Consider the following 18,719-nt stretch of genomic DNA (forward strand, 5'->3'; position numbering starts at 1 on the left):
ACCCTTCATCCTTCACCGAGTGCATTGTGCAACAAATAGGGTAATAAAATCAATTACAATAACTAAGGAAATTAATCAAGCTTCTATCAATTAAGGAAACAAATCAAATCTTATTATAATCGATTATTATAATTCAATCAATATTTAAAAAAAAATTACACTTCCCTTCAAAAATCCATTATGCTATATAAACTATATGAGGAGTATGTTGAAGAAATATTAAATGCAATCAGCACATAGGGTTAAGAAGATGAAAGTTTCGAAGGAGTTTCATTCTTTAATTGTCAATAAAATGAGAAGGGGTTTATATAGTTATGTTGTACATAAAATTCCAAATCATTTTTCATAACCAACTTGCCATGCCTCACAAGTTACGCTCATAAAAATTGAAACCACTGGTACAATACAAAAGCTAAACTTGCTGATAACATAGTATGATAAATGCTTTCTATCATCTAATATAAAGCCTTTGACTTAGCTATTTTTGTCATGTATGTTGTATAGAGTGTACAAGATAACAACAAGACTCATGATATAACTTACGTTCGCTTGATAATTCATTTTGTACTAACTTAGGGCCTGTTCTCTTCGACATAAAACAACTGAACTGAACTAAGCTGAACTGAACTGAACTGAACTGAATTGAATTAAATTGAATGTAATAAATATATAAATAATATTTAAACAATAATAACATGAAAATAATAATTAATAATGATAAGTAATAATAATGAATATTAATAGTATTTTGGATATTTTTAAATGATAGTTATGAATAAATAATATTAATAATCATAAATTATTATTATAATAATAATAATTAATGATAATTAATAATAATTATTTTATATTATTTGTATTAATATATTAATACTTGATGATATGATTATATAATAACAATAATATATAAGAAGTAAATTAATATTACTATTTTAATAATTAGATTTAATAATATAATAATAATATATTTAGTAATAAAATTAATGATTGGGTCGGACCGCGCAAAATTGCATCATAAATTGTTTTGACGCGATTTGATTAGTTTATGGGCTAAAATACGTGGGTTCATTTGTGCTTTTGACCTAAACCATGTTCCTTCTAATAATAATAGTAATAAAATGAACAAATCTATAGTAAACAAAATAATAGAAATAATAATAACAATAATAATAATAATAATAATAATAATAATAATAATAATACTTAATAATGATATAAAATAAATAATAATAAATAAGAGTAATTAGTAAAATAAATTAGACCAACATAATAATAATATTTAACAAAATGATTATAAAAGAATAGCTGACTGAACTGAACTGAACTACTAAGCTAAGCTGAGCTCAACTGAACTGAGTTGAACTGAACTGAACTGAACTGAGTTGAACTGAACTGAAAATAAGCTGGGGAGAACAGACCCTTAAATGGTCCATGTTTTTCATCAATCTATAAGATAAAGAACGTAAAGTCGTATACAATAAAGAACATTAGCTATTTAACAGATAAAAATTTCCCCTTGATTTAGTATGTTTACTATACTCTAAAGAACATAAAACATTTCCTTCAATCTTGCAGAAATTGTACAATATGAAAAGAAATATAGAGCAACTTTTATTTATCTAATCGGCCTAAGCATACAACAACGCCCACTCAATTATTTTTCATTCAATTTTGCTCCAATAGTCCCAACTATCCATTATGTAAAAACACATTGCTCAATTTTAAAAACATTAAAATAGTATTTGCTTTTAACTCTCAATCTATTTTCAAGCAGCAAAAATGAAGAAATATTATTCATCAAAATTTATTATTATAGAACCCTTTTCCATAACAAACCAAGAACAATTTATAGTAAGTAAAAAAAATTGATCTACACTCATATATGTTTCAAAGTATGAAGATTTTAAACTAATAAATTATTGTTTATTGCGAGAAATTGAAGGATGTTTTGGTTTATATTTATAGATATTTCTGAATATATAGATATACGGTAACACCCTGATTTTTATACTAAAAACTAAGACATAAAATATAAAAAACGGATGGATAAATGGGTGACGAATGGGACATAGCACCACCCAAATCTAATCTAATGTGTCACCAGCTCCATCCAACAAACCACCACCGACTTTTCATCTATTTAATATGGGCTTTATCTGTTTTCGAAATTTGGGTGAAATAGATAATTGAATATCCATTTAAATTGACCATCCTTATCTACACCCTAATTTTAGGAAAAATATCAATATATCATATAAAAAAATTTCTTATTTTTTTATCAACCTTTAATGTAACCATTAACTATAAATATGCACCGAATCAAATTTGAAATATAAATATATTGATTAAACGAAAGATTTTCCATGCTATTTGCACGGGTCTAGAAGCTAGGAAACTCTTTAGATCTCAATTAGAAGAAACAACAACAACTACTAAGTTAAATAAAGTTAACATGTGTTCATAATATGTCCTTTTTGAAATTATGCTAGATTAAAGAAGAAAGAAAATTAGCTAACTCTTTAAATATCAATGAATAGATGTTAGGATTATATCATATTCAAGATCAATTTCATCATCAATGGGCATAATCACTTAGAAACTAATATATATAACCAAGATAACCAGGTTTATATCCATTACACGAAATTGTCAAATCTAAATAAATCGGTTGATTATTTTATTGAAAACTTTAAGAAATTCTACTAATCATACTTATAAGTTTAAACAATAGCTGAACAAACTTGACGTGCTAAATTTATTCAAATATTATACTTAGACCATGATATTTATAGTGGGACTAAAAAGTGGCAACATGTACAAAAAACAAAGAATCAAAACTTAACGTTTTAGAACGTTTATAATCACAAATAGGGTTGTGTTTATTCATTAGATTTTCCTATGAAACTTTTTTTTTTGACAGACAATGACAATGTTGAACATTAGCATACAACAGTTATAAAATTATCAAGGTATATAAAATAAACAATATATTTGATACTTTCTAATAATATAAGTAATGATAAATAAAAATATAAGATTTGAAATTATTAATTGAGGGATAAAGATACCAAAAAAAACACATAATGCAAGATAACCACAAAAATTAAAAGTCATAAGTTGCTTTAAGTAGAAGGATCATTCCAACCATGAAAGTCTAAATAGTATTCTGAGACAAAAGAGAATAAAATGTATTTGGATTACTCTAGAACAAAGAGGGTATTAAAGATTAATTTACATTAATTTTCAACGTAACATACAATGATACAAGACTATAAAACAAGTATATATAACGAAAATAATATAATTAGACTTTTGTGACAGGTCATTGAAGATTCTCATTTATGTGTAATTATTCCCTTAAATTGTAAAATTTGCCAATTTTTTTTTTTAATAGATAACGCCTGTCAAAGTTCCCCGTGCATGGTGTTCGATGGTGGTGAAAAGTGGGTTGCCAGGTGCGGTATAGTGATGGTGTAAGACAACAAGAAATTGGGGTGAGTGGAACTGCATAAAGGGGGAGCGAAAGTAGTTGTATGATTGAGTGTAATAGTAGTGCAAATTGTGTTTTTATCAGAGCTTCCGAGTGAAGCTACAGGCAGAGCGGCAAATTTTTCAGTCAATATGTTTTATTCTAAAATGATGGTTTGTAATACGTCCTACCATAATACTCCCTCTGTTTTTTTTTATCTTTCTCACTTAGAATCTTGACACTATTCATGGATAGGGAGAATCTTCTCAAATGTTCTCAATTTATAAGAAAAAAACATAGTCATGTGGGGTCTTGTTTGATTCGTCTCAATTAGTACTTTATTAATATTCAATCGTTATAATTTTTACTAATATATAATGAAAGATATTCAAGTTTTAAAACGTGCATTGGCAAACGTGCAAAGTCAAAGTAGGAATGATAAAAAAAACAGAGGGAGTATTAACTAAATTAGTCACTGAATGCACGAGTCATAAATCAGTTTTGAACAGTTTTTATTACATGATATGACTATAAAAACTTTGAATTGTGAGCTAATATCACACTACGTTTTCAAAAGAAATGTCTTAAATCTTAAAATTATATAAAAAAATCTCATGCATTTTGAACGGGTCCAACAACTTTGAATGACAAAAATATTTCAATCACCATAATCGATGTGATCATGAGTTATGGATTTCAAATTTTAGAATGCAACTCCCAGGTTATAAGTCATAAGTCATTAGTCATTAGTCATAATCGTGCAACTCACAGGTTGTAAGCCATTTTCACCCTAATCAATGTGATCAATACTAATTATTACAAATAAGTGATATGTCATAATTTAACTCACGGGTTGTAAGCCAATTTTAAATTATTATTAACTTACCCTAAGCAAGGTACATGTTTTTATTTCATAAAATTATATACTAAAATATTTCCCTAAATCTTTAGTAAAATTTTATTCATACATTATATATTGTACGATACAATAAGGATATAGCACAGTTATATTACATTTGTGAGCACTAAATTTTTTTCTAATATTACATCGTTGGTAAATTAAAGAAAATGATAAACAACATTAGGATAATATATTCTAGATGATTTATATTGTACAATATAATTAACAAGGATATAGCATGGGTAACATAAATCATAATGGTGCAACGCATGAGTTGTAAGCCAGTTTATAATTATTTTGAATACAAAATCATAAAATTTTAATTCAGCAGCTAATACCTCAATTATACATTTTATATTCTTTCAACTTTATATGCATGTATTCTAATAATTATACATTTAATAGATTTGGAATAGAAAAAAACTACTTAATAAATTAAAGGATTCCCGTGCATTATGCACGGGTCCAAAAACTAGTACAGAGTATATAGTACATTACACACGTTGGTTTCATTTCATCGTCGTCTTGTGCTGTTTTTAGCCTGGATTTGCCACGTTTTGGTTTGTAGGTTCGGATTATGCCTCGTATGGCCGTATACTTACAGTTATCACGTTTGGTTTAATGATTAAGACTTTATTATATAAACGTGAAGTCATGTGATCAAATTCAATATAATGCATGTACTAATTTTTTTTATTGTATATGGATCATGAGCAATAAAACAATATAAGGGAGAGCATCACGTGGTGTCGTTTCTTGGTTAGGAAAAAAGTTTAGTTAAGTTTATAAAAGTTCAAATAAGATTTTATAAATTAGGTAAGTTCAATTGAACAAGAATAAGATGTCATTTTCTTTATGTACAACTATTAAAACCCGGAGAAACTATTAAGAAGATAAGCAAAATGGTACCAAGGATATCTTGGCCTAGTGGTAAAGATTGAGGTGTTGTGAACGATAGATCACATGTTCGAATCCCGTGGCTCATCATATGGATCAAAAAAAAAATATAAGCAAAATGAGAAGTAATTACATTATTTAAGCAAACTCGGGCAACCTCCCATCACACCCTTGTAGAGTATTTCAAAGGGGTAAGGTTATCTATTCTATTTTATGAGATGCTTAATTAGTTTTCCCAAAGATATGATTAAACTAAGCTTCTCTAGCTATTACACCAAGATGAGAACTAGAAAATTGCAAACTTCCACAATTTACCGTCTTAAAATCAATTGTCAACAAGTGGACTTTAAAGCACAAACCCTTCTAAACAACATCTTTTTCAAGAATTTTGGATAGAGTTTGAAATAAATTGCAGGGATGGAAGGAAAAATTGTTCTCTAAGATTGGAAAAGAAGTTCTTTTGAAGGGTTTTTTTTTTTTTTGTGGTGAAATACGGAGTGCATTAAAACTTAGAGTTCATGGGCTAAACGCCTTAATACATAATCTTCCCAAATGTTTAAGAGATAACTAGGGGGTGGGGATAAGTCTAGTTACATTAATGTCTAACAAACTTTTTCTTCCTTCCTTAGCCATTGCGTCCGCGATTGAGTTGAGCGTCTTGGGCAATATTAGACCTTCATCTCTTGGAAGTACCAGCTTTGAGCCCTGCATAACATGGTACTTTGATCATTGGGTATTGTGCATATAAAGGAAGGATTAGTTAGTAATTGCGCCGCTTTCTTGCAATCTGTATTTATTTCAATATGTGTCGCTCCGTTATCATTAGCTAGTGAAAGGGCTCAAAAGACGCTGAGGATTTCTGCATGTAGAGCGTTGTTTGCATAAACTTTTCTTTGAAAGCCGAGTATCCAAGTACTTGTACAATCAAAAGCCACACCAGCCACACACGAAGCAGAAGAAAGGTTTACAAAAGATGCGTCAACGTTTATGATGAGCCACGAGTAAGGGGTAATTTTTGGTAACCGGATATCGGGGGTTTTGAGCATAACTGGGTTGGGGATGACTTTGTAGTGGGCTGTGGTGTTTTTAAGCTTTTTGGATGGTGTTGTCTGGGGTAGGTAGTGGGGGTGCTTTCAAAAACATGTTTATTCCTTTGGGTCCATAACTCCCAACAAATGAAGGGGAAAATATAACTCATGGGGATATTCCTATCAAAGGTTGGATCTTGGAGGTGATGCGCGATCCAATCCTCCAAGGAGAGGTTATGTGATGGGTTGAACATCATCTTGTTCCAAACTTCTCTGTCCATGATACACTCTCTTAGAACATGGTTGGTAGACTCCTCGAGGGAGTGACATGTTGGGCATAAGGCTGATTGAACAATGTTTTGGTGATGAAGGAGTTTGTTAGTGGGGAGGCGTTCCCACCACACAAGCCAAAGGAAGAGTTTTAGTTTGGGGGGTATATTGTCTTTCCACAACAAATCCATGTTAACTTTGTTCTTACGATTTTTTGTGATGGCTTGGTAAGCCATGCATGGATAGAGAGAACTTGTTTTCTACCACGAAGGATGATGATGGTCTATCACAGTTTTGGTGGTGAGGTTCCAGGATTTTGGTTTCAATGATGCGGTGAACAATGAAGTCCGGAAGAGAGAGAGATGCTATCTAATTTCCATTAATTATCCTGCCAAAGGTCTCTAAGAGTGAGGGGGGTATCCATTTGATGGAGAGGACCACTTACGAGGGTTCCAATGGCCCCTATCCCTAGCCAGTTATCATCCCATAAAGAAATATCCCGCCCATCTCCTACTTGCCAAACCTTATTGTCTTGTAATAGATCTCATCCTAGGCCTATGTTTTTCCAGATTTTGGAGCAATTTTTGAAAGGGATAACTCTATTGTTCTGGATATATTTTGACCTGATGCAGTCTTGAGCTAGGTTTTCCGGTCCGTGGCTCATTTTCCAGCCTAAACGAGCCATATAGATAGTGCTTAGGTCCTTATGTGCTCTAATACCCAGACCTCCTTGGTCTTTCGGTAGGAACGTGGAGTCCTTACCCACTAAGTGGATTTTTTTCTTTGCGTCTTTTTCTCCCCATAAGAAGTCATTACACATCCTATCCAAATCTACAATAGTGGTTGCAGGGAGGGTTTGGTATTGAAGGTAGTAGGTAGGGATTGAATTAAGAGTGGAATTGATTAAGACTAATTTACCAACACGAGAGAGATAATTTGTTTTCCATAATGCTAGTTTTTTCCTAACTTTGTCAACAATGAATTGCACATCACGTCTCTTAGGTCGTTTATGGGAGAGGGGAATACCTAGGTAGGTGCCTAGGTCTAGAGACTCTGAGACACTAAGTGTTTCTTGAAAAATGTGTCTTTGGTCAGGGGGGTATTAGGTGAGAAAAAAGCTGACTTTTTTGTTCATTAACCTTTTGACCTAATTCTGCACAAACCTCTGCAAGGGTATCTCTCACTGAAAAGGCGGATTTCTCGTTAACTTTCCCAAATAGGAGGAGGTCATCTGCAAACAGCAGGTGGGATATAGGAACTTTTTTCCTTCCTACCCAAAAGGGGGTCCAAATTCTATTGTGTGTTGCAATATTTATTTTTTGGGTTAGGTATTCTAAACAAAATGTTGAACATGTAGGGTGACAAAGGGTCCCCTTGTCTTAGGCCTCTTGTGTGAAGGAAGGGTTGAGTTGTTCTACCGTTTATTAGTACTGTGGAGGATGCTTGAGAGACACAGTTCATTATCATTTCAATTGAGTGATCATCCATGTTTAAGTGGCTAAGACTTTGTTTCAGGAAATGCTATTCTATTCTATCATAAGCCTTTTCTAGATATATTTTTAGGGCAAGTCAACCATACTTACCTTTTTTGAGGTTCATAGAGTGGAGAATCTCGGTAGCTATGACAAGGTTAACCTCCGGTCCCCTCCCTCTTATGAAACCGTTTTGATTTGGAGAGATCCAATTAAGTACTATTGGGTTTTATTCTTTGAACAATTATTTTTGTCACTACTTTGTAGATGGTGTTGCAAAGACTAATCGGTCGCAGCTGTTTGACCGTGATCGGATTGTCAACTTTTGGAATAAGGCAAATGAGTGCATTGCACAAACTTTCAGTAATTTTTCCTCGAAGGAACCAGTCCACCATAGTAGTTTGAAGGTCATGACCAGTAGTGACCCATGTTTGGAGGAAGAGAGGCTGAAAACCATCAGTCCTTGGTGCTTTAAGTGGTTTCATTGCAAAAAGGGAATTGTTAACTTCTTCTAGGGTTGGAGGATGACAATAGGACTTATAGGCCTCTGGAGGAGGTCTACTCATAGTGATGTCAGGGTAGTGGACTAACTCGGAGGTATATAGATTACAATAAAAATTCCTAATATGCTCCCTAAGGGGCTCGGGCTCCAAAATTTCCCCCCAAACATTATCTTGAAGGGTTAGAATTTTTCCTTTATGCCTGCGAATCTGAACACTCCTATGAAAGAAGGCAGTGTTTCTTTCCCTTATGGCATACCAATCAAGACGACTCTTTGTGAGCCAAAGAACTTATTCCTGGTCTAGAATAAAGATAAGATCCTTCTAAATGGTTTCTTGTAGCTCAAGGTGAAAAAGGGAGTCCGGGTGAGTCTGAATATAACTCGCAATGCCACTAAGTCTACTAAGGGCTCTCTTCTTACGGTGGTTAGGTCCTTTCTAGTTTTGTCCAGCTTTGATTCCAAAGGATAACCCCCTCCCAAGCTTTGTCGACTACACTCTGGAATGACGAGTCGAGGACCCACATAGGCTTGAACCTGAAGGGCTTTGGGCCATTTCGAAATGTGGGCCAATCTAGGTGAAACAACAAAGGGCAGTGATCAGATGTAATTTTTGGCAGGTGTGTAATGGTGGAAATTGGCATTTTGGTAAACCATAAATCGTTAACACATCCTCGATCCAATCTTTCATGAATAGGGTAGTTTTTTCTTTTGTTGAACCAAGTGTACTTAGAGCCTAAGAAACCCATATCCAGGAGTTTGCAATCATTGAGCATTTTATTGAATACGTCTGTATGCGTTTTAGAGACAGGTTCCCCCCCCCCCCCATTTTCTTGTTGACATGTTACCTCATTAAAATCCCCATAGAAAATCCATGGTATATCAATGTTATAAGAAATATCATACAAATGCAACCACATACTTTTGCGAATATTAAGCGAAGGACTTGCGTAAACAACAGTTAACATAAAAGGCGGTATATGATTTCTTACCTCCACTAACGCGAGGACGCTTTGAAGGTTGCCACTATGAATGGTGATTGTAACGCGGGCGGAAAGCAAAAGAATCCCCCTGCAAAGCCAATTGGGTCGACCAAAAACCAGCTCTCAAATGGTAGTTTTTGAATGATTTTTTCAGTAGTTTGACGACTTGCATGGGTCTCGGCCAGGATTACTATACTTGGGTCATGATCTTGCATGATTAGACGGAAGTTTGGTTTGAAGGATGTGCGGGCAATGCCCCTCGCATTCCAATAGATGGCCGACATATTAAAGGGTAGGCTTGGTTTGGCCTTGAGGCCTTGACTAGAGGGGATCTGATCACGGCCCACATATTTACTTATTCCCTTGTAACCGGGTCGATCCACCACCTTCTTTGAGGAAATGCCGTCATTGTTGCCTTGTTTTCATCATGGATAATATCATAAGGGACACAAAGCTTAATTATTATTTAAAACAAAAAAGAACTTTTTCGACAGCAGAGATAGCATCAAGCAAGACTGCAAAAGTTTCTCAAACGAACAAGACATTAATGCATGGCTCAATAAGTTGAATGCATAAAACCATCTCATCAATTGGATCAAAATAACCATATAATTACTTCAAATAAGTTTTTCTGTCCAAATAATCTAGAAAGCCATAAGCTTTTCATTAGTGAAAGCTATATGTTCATATTAAATAATTTGCAAAAAAAAAAAAAAAAAAATACCTGAATACAATTATAATCATATAATGACATGCCATCGTAATTGTTTTATAAAAATCAGAGAGATAAAATCTTCTATATTCATTGTAATTGAGTCTAAATTTCAAAACACAAATCAGTCACAGCATACCATTGTCCAGCCAATTGGTCGGCTTGAATAGATGTACTATTATTACCCCACTACTGTCATAATTATAATATGACCCATTCCACATTTTACACGGAATTGAGGATTATGATATTAATTGACTAATTTATACCATAATTAATGCAAATTACGTTTTTTCCCTCAAACTTTAAAATTTCGGGGTGTAATGAACTCCAAAGCCACGTGGACACCTTATTTGATTGGATTGATTTGGTTGTGCTCTAGAATTGCTTGGTTAATATGAGCTTGCCAGGTAGGATTTAAGATTTTGCTTTACATAATAATTTAGATTGTGAAGGCATATTTGTTCATAGGGGTGTTCAATGGGTTGGGGGGTTGTTTTCAGTAACCCACCCACCCAACCATGTTAAGTAACCGACGCGTCTACATTCACTTTCACACACCCAACAGGAGGTGGCTTTTACTTCTTCGTGAGCATAGTGTTCTGGAAGCCGTACCTCCATAGATTTTCTTTGTGTACTCACCATACTCCCTAGCTGCGATAAAAGCAAAGTCCGCTACTCGATCATTTGGGTGACACTAGGACTTGAACACCACCTTATTCCTATGTTGCCATAAATAGTATGCCAGGTAGCTTATGGCCATCAACCACTCATCCTCTACTACCCGCCAGTATAGTCATCCTAAAAATCCAGCAAACCCTCACCATCTTCACGCGGCAGACGACTCCCCAGACTCGTCAGCTCCTACACTTCCTTTACCTTTGAGCAGGTGAGCTACGCATGGCTAATGGTTTTAGGACCCTCGTTGCACAACGGGCAAATATCATCGACTAATATATGTCAATGTTTGAGCACAGCTCTAACCGGCAGCGAAGCCAAACAAACTTTTCACAGAAAATGTCTTACCTTTGGCGAGAATTGAAGCTCCAAATTTTAACCCAAGCACGATGAAATAAATCAAGTATTCTCGACTAACGCACCATATATGCTATCTTCACATAGTAGGAGCCATCCTTGGTGAAAGCACATGCAACAAGATCATCAGCGTTGCTGTCACTATGAGGCACTGCCATGATAGCTTGAACCTATGTAACAAAAAAATATATAATTATTTGGGGGAATTGAGCTCCAATAACTTATCAACAATTTATTGCGTTCTTTTGTATAGTTTTCATGTCTCTTCTTGTCTTTATTTAGTACTTGAAATTGCAACAATTACTTCCATTTTTAATTATTTGAATTAGGATAATCTATGAGTTTATTCTTCACACTTTTTCCTTCTTAGACTCTCTCCCTCTCGTTGTGAGTGTGGCTTTACAATTATTTTAAACGGGTTAGGCGGATTATTTTCGGGTTGAAATTTTCAATACGAACCTAACCCGTTTAGTCTTTAGGTCAGGTTCAAGTCGACCCATTTAGTTAAATGGGTCGAAAACTTCAATCCGAACCCTCTTATTTCGAGTCATATTCGGGTCGATTCTCGGGTTGGGTCAACTTTGGCAAGCACTAATCTCAAAACATAATAACGTATAGTTAAAACAGTAAAAAAATATCACCTAAATCTTAAAACAAAAAAAGCCTTTAATTCGTGGACCCTTGTTTTCGGATTACCGCAAGTAAATTCCCTTCAAATAAATAAACAGCTCGTCAAGTTGGACGAACCCTTGTTACTATTATGTGGTACTCTTTATATGATTTACTTTGACCATCATGTATTATCTTTATATTAAAAAATAGAGTCATCTAATTATGTAGTAGAAGTATATTTTGTTAAATTCGTCTGAATATATATATATATTATTATTTTTTTAAAAGTTCACTTATTAATAATTGAAGAAACTAATCAGCAAAATTGTAAGTTGGTTATTATGCACACAGAAATAGTAGAGCTGAAAAAATAATAATGTAATAAATTAAAAGCTTGTTTGTATTGTTTTTTATTTTAATTTTCAGTTTTTCGTAAAATCAAAATATGGAAACCAAAAAAAGTAGTTTCTAGATTTTTTCTAAGTTCAAAAAAAAAAATACTTCGTGCAAGTATGACTAATTCTAAATTTATTTTATTTCTCATATCATATGACTTTTATATTCTTAAAATCAGGGACTGAAAACTGAGAGTAATGTCGATTGGGCCCACATAATCAACGCATTTGTGGTCAATTAACTTTGCTATTGGTCAGATAGTCTAATACGACCGTAAATTTTTGAATTATGATTGCTGGATTACATTATAGTTTAAACTAGTTCTTATCCCGAGTCATACGCCCATGATTATTTAATTGCGTGCATTTGAAGTCTTCAAAAATAGAAATGTATGTCTTTAAAAGATTTTTCCCCCACAAAGACCAACATGAGCATTGTAGTATTGTTGGTTTGTGCATTAGCATATCAAATGAGAGGTCATGTGTTTGAGTCTTGAAACACACATTTTTATGGTTTAATGTCTCACTAGTGTGTTGGCAGGGCGTTGCCCCGGGTGTTACTTTTTTTATTCTTTACAATTGATATGTATTTTTTACACTCTTGTAAAAAAATAATTTAAAAAAATCTAACATTTAATTTACTTTATTTTGCAATGAATAAATAACATTATGTAAATTTATGAAACACTAAAAAAGTTGGTTGAGATGGTAAGGACAAACTTCTCTTTGCAAGAGGTCGCGTGTTCAAATCTAATGACAAACAACATTTATTTTGTAAGATTACGTAACGACCTATATGACACATAAGATGACGTGACGAAGCTACTTGACGCAAGGAACACCTTTTAATATATAGTATCACATGTGGCAGCATAGATATCTATATAGATTAGCTTAGAACTTATTAATTATCTTTTTTTAAATTTTTTTTGAAAGAGGTTTCCAATTTATTGTTGTTAGACTTCAAAATAAATACAATTAACTCGAATAAGCTAAATATAATAGCTTTTAAGTTCATCCTAGTCATTATATCTTACAGTACTATTTTTTTTTTTGAAAGGAATATCTTACAGTACTACTGGAGACTTTAAAATGTAAAATGGACTTTTTCATAATATATGCTTCATTTTTTTAGTGGATAATTCAAGCTGATTATGTTATTCTTTAGGACGGATAATCGGATATATATTCTTCCAACAATATTGGGATATTGTAGGCCCTGACATATGCAAAGCCATACATGATTTTTTCAATCATGGTCACCTTTTGCGTAGTGTTAATCATACATTAATAACTTTGATACCGAAAACAGCTACTCCAGAAAAGCCGAAACAATTCAGACCTATCAGCTTATGCACCACATTATATAAAATTATCTCAAAAATTTTGGTAGAACGTCTTCGACCAATTCTTGTTAAAATTATAAGCCCTTTTCAAAATGCCTTTACCCCTGGAAGGCTTATACATGATAATGTACTTATTGTTCAAGAAATCTTGAATATCTTTAACAATCAAAAAGTAAAATGGGATGGTTTGCCCTGAAATTAGATATGGAAAAAGCATATGACCGTATCGAATGGGATTTTCTAGCCCATGTTCTTAAAAGTTATGGTTTTCACCAACAATAATGGATCAAATGGATCATGCAATGCATCTCGACAGTCTCCTACTCACGCATCATCAATCAAGACACAACCTCTGTCTTGCACCCTACTCGAGGACTTCGCCAAGGTGACCCTTTATCACCTTATCTTTTCATTTTATGTATGGATGTCCTCTGTTGACAACTGAATTTTGCAGCAAAAAATTCTAAATCAGAAATTGGAATCAAACTTGCTCCACATTCTCAGATATTTCCAGGACTATTCTTTGCCGACGACGGATTACTATTTTGTAAATCTAACTTAGATTCTGCTCATCGCCTTAAAAATATTCTAGACTTTTTTTTCCTTAATTCAGGACAGTTAGTGAATTTTCATAAATCAGCGACAATGTTTTCGAAACAAGTTCCGAAATTTAGACGAAGATCAATTGCTGCTGGTATTTTTAATATGACCCCAAAGGTTTTTTTGGGACGGTATTTGGGCGTTATATTTTCCAATTATAAGCCAATGCCTAGCAATTTCCACAACTTAGTAGAAAAACTTGACAGCAAAATTAATTCTTGGCACAATCATTTTCTCTCGAAGGATGGAAAATCGGTTCTTATTCAGAGTCATCTAGAATCATCCCCAGCTTATCTTATGGCAACGACTCAGCTTCCCAAGAAAATATGCTCTACAATAGATAATATCAATCAAAAGTTTTTCTGGCGTTCCTCAACGAACTCTTCTGGATTACCCCTAATTGCATGGTCAAAAATTTGTCGCCCTAAAAAATATGGGGGTTTGAATTTTCGAAAAACAGCCCATGTAAATGAAGCATACTTAGCTAAAATGGGATGGCGAATCCTCTCAGACCAACAGTCTCTCTGGCCAACTCTTATGCGCCAAGAATATCTTCGGAATACTTCATTCTTTGAATACAAAACTAACTCACAAGACTCTCATATTTGGAAGTCCATTCTTCGATCTCGAGAGCTTCTAAGGAGAGGAATACGTTGGAAAATTGGAACTGGAATAAATGTTTATTTTTGGATTGACAACTGGTGTGCCAATCAAAGCCTTATGGAAATGCTAAATCTCCAAATCATGGCTATTGATAATCTGGAACATACTGTCAGTAGTGTTATTCTTCCATCTAGGCAATGGAATGTTACTCTCCTCAATGAATTAGTTCCATCCCTCATTGTCCACCTCATTTTGGGGTTTCCTATACCCAACTATCCCACCGCAGATATTCCTTGCTGGGGGCTTACTAGCTCTGGTGAATTTTCTGTAAAAACAGCCACCTGGCTCGCTCATGGAATTACTCCTCACAGTAATCCTTGGTCTCTTAACTGGATTTGGAAGATTAATATAGCCCCTAAAATACAAATTTTTCTATGACATGTCTACACAATGGCTTGCCATTAAAATGCAATTTAGTCAACCGTCAAATCACTAATGACGCTCTTTGCCCTCTTTGTCAATCTCACAATGAGACTCTTGACCACTTATTTTTCACATGTCCTCAAATTAGTCATTATTGGAATTCAAACAATATCCGTCCAAAAATCCGACATATAGTGCCTAAAGATCTTATACAATGCTTAACATGTCTCCGTCCCTACCCAAAGGCTTTACAAGTGTTTTGTTACAATTTGTGGAGTATTTGGAAGGAACGTAATTCAATTATATTCGAGGAAAGTGTGCTCAATTTAAATCGTATTTATTACCGAGCTTGCCATTTGTATTTGGAATGGACTATTCGAACTACAATGGATTTTTCCTTTACTATCTCTTCAATTCCTTGTTGCGGGTCCCCCACTTCCATCGCAGTTAGCTGGCAACCTCCCCCATAGTAGCGGACCCAGGAATTTGAATCTGAGGGTACAGAGTTACGGACCTATAACAAACACAAAAATAGTAGAAAAAAATTTCAATACATAAGTCTCTTGAAAATGAATTGTCGAAGATCGGGTTGCTTAATTTGTTTTCCCTTGGATTTACTTGACTTGGGTGTATCATTTGTCATTTCCTAATTGTATTCATAAAATTAATTGTCAAAAATTCAATTTCGAATTTCAATAAGCAAACCCTAACTAATTAATCAACAATGTTCAAATTCAACAATTTACATCTAAATATTCAATTTAATTAAGAATCTAACAATATATAAACTTAGAAAAGTTGAAAAATATAAAACTAAAACACAAATGTATAAACTTACAACTTACAAGGTTGAAGCTTCGAAGGAGTTCGAATTATGGCTGGCAGGCGGCACCGCGGCAGCACTACAGCAGCCTGGATTCGTGGGTGTGGGTCGCGATTTGCGAAGCCGAAGAAGGCGAATTGGGCCACTGGCGTCTGGCTCAGGCAGCGTCGCAGTGACGGCGGTCAGCGTCCCTCACCGGTTTCGCCGGAAGTATCTCGGTAGTCGACTAGTCGTCGTACGCCGTTCGTTTATGTGTGAGAGAGGAGAGAGAGAGAGGAGAGAGAGAAGAGAGAGGAGTTTCAGCGAGCAAAATGAGAATTGAAACGCGAAGCGTGCTGCTGCGCGATTTTTTTTCTTTTTTAATTTTTTTTAACTAATTTTTTTTTGAATTTGGGGGTACAGCTGTACCCCCATGTCCCCTTCTAGGTCCACCACTGCTCCCCCCATCCAATTGCTTCAAGCTTAACTTTGATGGTTCAGTTATTGACTCATCAACCGTTGCCGGTGTTGCCATTCGCAACTCCGCCGGTCTTCTTGTGGTCGCTCAAGTTTATCGATTTGGCCAAACCTCAGCTCTATTTGCTGAAGCCTGGGGTTTAAGAAATGGACTGATTCTGGCCATTCAACAACATATTCATGATCTATATATTGAAGGAGATAATCAAGTAGTTATAAGAGTGCTGCAAGGGCAGTACACTTGCCCCTGGACTATCCAAGCCCTAATTGATGACATTCGACAATTACTTCAGCATTTTAGATATTACACCATCAAGCATATTTTTCGGGAAGCTAATCGAGTAGCAGATCTTCTATCAAAAAAAGGTCACACTAGTTCTGCTGCTTCGGTAGACGTGGATATTTCAACGGAACCTTTGTTAAATAAATTAGTTATTCTTGATTCGTTATGAGTCTCCCTTGAGAGAAGGGTGCCATAACTTCTATTATGTACCAAAAAAAAAAAAAAAAAAAAAATCGGATATATATCCCCTTGTATTTGTTCACCTGTGAAAGCTGAGTCATTGACAAAAAAACCCACATGTAAAGTAATGATAAAGTTGTGTCATAGGTACTATATATCTGATATGGCCTTACATCACGATTCACGAGTAGTTTTTCCAGAAAATTATTACTATTTACCGCTGTTAGTGGCTATATTATAGACTTTGAAATTTATGTACTATTGAGCTAACGTCAGAATGAGAAAAACTCCAGAAGTTGATAGCATTTATATTCTTACATGAGCTCACGTCTCGAAATAATTACGGTACGAATCACTATATAGGAGGATATGATATGGCCTTATCTCTCGAGTAGTCATTATATCTTATAGTACAAAGTTCATAAAATTTACCACACACAGACATGTCATATGGCTGTTACACTAGACATAGGTATCGTTTGGTTGTATTTGGGAAGTTGATCTTCCTTTGATTTTTCACTTTTCATGAAATTTTACTTCTTAAGAAGTAAGCAAAATTGTTTGGTAGGCTATGGGAAGATCAAATTCTCATGGGAACTTGGGAAGTGACACTTACCTAGGGGAAACTAGGTAAGCAACTTCCCCCATTGTGTGGGAAGTAGAACTTCCTAGACTTCCACTTCCTATGCTCTAGTTAAACAAACATCTACTTATACTTGCACTTCCTAGGAACTTGCAATTCCTAGGCAATTGGATGTCAACCAAACAAGGCCATAGTCTCAATTAGGGCTAACAATCACGCCGGTCGAGTCAAATTCAGGTCGACATGTTTACATAAACGGGTTATCACCTCCAAACTCGAACCCGACTCATTTAACCTAAACAGCTCAGAAAATCCATCACAAACTTGATCCATTTATAAACGGGTTAACCTGAACCCGACTCGATTAGCCTGATTTTTAAAAATTTCTTCCGAGATTCAAGAATAGGTGGGCAAATTATCTATGATGAGAATTATGTAACAAAAAAAATATATAATTAATTTGGAGGCATTGAGCTCCAATAACTTATTAATAGTTCATATAGTTTTCATGTCTCTTCTTGTCTTTATTTAGTACTTGAAGCTGCAACAATTACGTCCATTTTCAATTATTTGGATTAGGCTAATCTATAAGTTTATTCTTCACATACACATTTTCCTTCTCAGACTCTCTCCCTCTCATTGTGAGTGTGGCTTTACAATTAATTTAAACAGGTCAGGCGGAATATTTTTGGGTTGAAATTGTCAGGTCCGGGTCGACTCATTTAGTTAAATGGGTCGAAAAATTCAATCTGAACCCTCTTATTTCGAGTCATGTTCGGGTTGATTCTCGAGTTGGATCAACTTTTACCAGCACTAATCTCAACACATAGTAACGTATTTTTAAAATAGTAAAAAATATCACCTAATTTTTAAACACAAAAAAAGCCTTTAATTCGTGAACCCTTGTTACTGGATAACTCGAGCGAAAATTGCAGATGAAACATGGTTGGCTGTTGATGAAGAAAACGTATTGATTGAAGAGGATGATGTAGAAGATGAAGAAAGATATTCCGATGAAGAAAGATACTCCAGTGATGATAATGAAGCAATCAATTAATAACATTTATATCTTTCATAGTTATTAGTAACGAAAACATGTTATCTCTAGTTATTATTTAAAGACGAATTGCAAAATATTGTAATTATAAT

The sequence above is a fragment of the Beta vulgaris genome, chromosome 5, assembly GCF_026745355.1.
Source record: "Beta vulgaris subsp. vulgaris cultivar EL10 chromosome 5, EL10.2, whole genome shotgun sequence".
NCBI classification, from domain to species: Eukaryota; Viridiplantae; Streptophyta; class Magnoliopsida; order Caryophyllales; family Amaranthaceae; genus Beta; species Beta vulgaris.